This window comes from Frankliniella occidentalis, unplaced genomic scaffold (genome assembly GCF_000697945.3).
Source record: "Frankliniella occidentalis isolate FOCC.00 unplaced genomic scaffold, Focc_3.1 Scaffold2, whole genome shotgun sequence".
Classification (NCBI taxonomy): domain Eukaryota; kingdom Metazoa; phylum Arthropoda; class Insecta; order Thysanoptera; family Thripidae; genus Frankliniella; species Frankliniella occidentalis.
Genome location: NW_026267132.1, coordinates 233,946 through 236,894, shown reverse-complemented (window position 1 = coordinate 236,894; position 2,949 = coordinate 233,946). Strand labels below are relative to the sequence as shown.

The following is a 2,949-nucleotide window of genomic DNA, read 5'->3' as shown; positions in this document are numbered from 1 at the left end:
GCCCCCTTCCTCGTGTGTGAATTGATGCGACAAACAAAAGAAGCTAATTTGCCGCACTACGTGCGTGTGTATGGCGAGCTCTCTCTCCCACCCACACATACGCACGGACGCACGTACGCTGGCACATACACGCGCGCCCGCGCGCGCACACACTCACACAGAGGGGAGAGGGAGGCACCCATGTGGACCTGCTAGGCTCCTGGCTAGACCGGTTTCCGGGGGGAAGAGCTTTGTCGCCGGAACATGACGCGGTAATGTGACCGGAGCGCACCGGAAAGGCAAGCGCGTCCTGTTCACTTCCGGTCATCATCCCGTAGCGCACCATCGGCCATAACCCCGCCCAACGACATTCCCCCCGTTTGGTGAAGCAGGGGGCGGGGCGGCGGTGTGTCGCACTGGCAGTCGCTCGCCAACGATGCATCGAACGGCGGCGTGGTGCATGCCGGCGGCGAGGTGCACGCCGGCGGCAAGGTGCACTCCGGCGGTGTGCAGCAGCGGGGCTGGCGGCTGCCGGGGGCGGCGCCGCCGTCGTTGGGCAACGCCAAGCTCAGGCGCCCTTACGTCGGGCGTAAGCGCGCGCGCACGGGGCGCCGGCTCCGCGCGGGGCCCCAATTTTCGACGCCTTTTCCTCCTGCGCTCCACGCAAGGAAGGCGTTCACTTTCTAACGCCCGCCTGCCGCTGCCGCCCGCTGCCGCCTGCGCTCAGGCAGGGTGGCGTGGGGGAGGTATGGTAATGGCACAACGCACGTGACTCGGCGCGGCGCGGCGTGGCGTGGCGGGGCGCATTGCGGAAGGGTAGGGGCCCCGCGCTGGCCATGTTTGGAAGCTGGGGCCGGCGGCCGGCCGGGCTTGGGCGTAGATCTAACTGCTTCCATCTCCCTCGCCATTCGTCCGCCGTTCGGCCGTATCAGTCGTGTCCGTCCGTCGGTCCGCCCGACGGTCCGTCTGTCCGCGCGGGGCGGGTAGTCGAACTCGCGACACGACGGATGTGTGCAGGAAGGAGGTCGCGGCCCGGGTTACCCGCGCGCGCCTTCGGCCCCACCGGGCCCCACCTCGCGGAGCCTTTTCTTTTTCCTTCCCCGCTGAGCGTTCGGCGGCGCCGCGACGTTGCGGGGCGGGCCGGGGCGGGCCGGGGTAGGGCTAGCCAGAGATAAGATCCACCTGCCGATCGGCATTGTGGACCCGGCGGTATGCCCCACGACGGGAGGCCGGCCGCCGGCCCAGCCGCGGGACCACCCCGATGGCCCCGCACTGCCTCCCCTCCTCCCCCCTTTTCTCCCACCGGTGGCAGGTTGTTACCCAGCCTGAGCCTGCCTGCCCTGCCATCTCATCGGGATCTGGCGGCGCTCGGATATGGGTCAGAGTTGCATAAAGGCGATACATAAACGAGGCCATCAAAATCCGTACCGCCCCCGCTGGCCCGCAGCTTCGAGCCGCGCAGCTCCCCGCGGGACTGCCGGCAGGTGCCCGCCCCGCTCCGCGGCCTGGCCCGCGCCCCCGGGCGCCCCGCGCCCACCCCACCCCGACTGTCGCTGCGGGAGCGCGCTTTTTTCGGCACACGTTTACTAAAGCCCGGCTCCTCGTTAATCTTGTCCGAAGTTTCCCTCGGCGCCGCGGCGCGTCGCTGCCGTGCCATGCCGCCCACTTCTTCATACCAACACCACCCGGGCCTTTTCCATACTTATCGTCCTCCTCCTATCTTCCCGCTATACTTCCAATATTTCTTTAGTGTTTTTTTTTTACGCAGTTAGATCTCTTTTATCGCACTGCTTTTACCTTTACCATTGTAAATCGTAGGTAGGTTTACAGGAAAATTTTCCTCGACGCAAGTTGTAAAATTACAATTTGAAATCGTAAAAATACATGCAGTAAGTATCGACTTAAAATCCATTGGCGAGTAAAAAATCTGCTCTCGTAAATTTACAACATAAACTATAATTCGAGTTTACAATTTTTTGGTAATTTACGACGGTATTTTTAACAGTGACTCCTTCATAAAGATCGTTCGATATACTCCATTATCGACTAATAAAAACATCAGAAAACTCGAACTGATATTCATTCGTTTCCGTTTCTCAGGCATAGGCAGGTCATTTTAATTTTCGTTGGAGTAGCGCTCTCGTGCGCTCTCGTGCGCTCTCGTGCGCTCTCGTGTCAGGCGACTGACCGCCCGCCCTGTCACCATTTGGTGTTCGGGCTGCCTCTCTCCCTGTCGCATCGCCCTGCCTCATAGCTTTCCGTATTGCCCCTCGCCCTGTCCCATAGCTGCGCGGACTATCTCTCGCCTTGTCCTCATGTTCGGACCTATACTCTCGTTCTGTCTCATCATAGCTGTCCGGACTGGACTGGCTCTCGGCCTGGCCTCAGGGGGGCTCGGATGGCCTCACGCCCGACCGTGGCCCATACGTTCCGCTCCGGTACGGGGGTGACTGTCCCTGTCCCGCCCGAATCGGACATCCGATTGCGAAGGCTCGACACGTCCATGTTCGGGGGCCTGGGCCTCGTAGACATCGGAGAATGTCCCGCGCCGGTCCTCGCCGCCCGCCGGGAGTGGCAACCATCGAGCCGCCCCTCATCACGGCCCGTTTGGGGGTCAGGCACGTCCTCGTTCTGATTACCGATAACCTTTTCTGTAGACTTTTGAGGGATCATATCAAGTCACTTATTTTTACAGAAGAAGTATAGGGGAGGGAGGGGGGATTGTTAAAAAAATAAATGGAATGCATGTTAGTTTTGAGAGGGGTAATAAAAAGAAGTTAGGCAAGTGCGAGCCAGTGACAAAGCTGGTATGCCTTTTGCCGTTGAATAATTCAAACGGTTACGTCCTCGAATGGAGGAGACTGCTGGTTCTGAACTGTGTCAGCGGGGTGCAGGTGACATTGCGACCTCGGTGGTATTGCACTGTGTGCTCTGCACTGCCCTGCCTCAGCACATACTGAGCTACTGAGC

General features: G+C 60.5%; 1 protein-coding gene across 3 annotated transcripts in view; it reads left to right on the top strand.

Annotated features, from left to right (window-relative positions):
• LOC113208133 (myosin-9-like) overlaps window positions 1-2,949 on the top strand; it is a 48,438-nt gene that overhangs the window by 25,148 nt on the left and 20,341 nt on the right. The gene's annotated exons all lie outside the window — the stretch shown is intronic.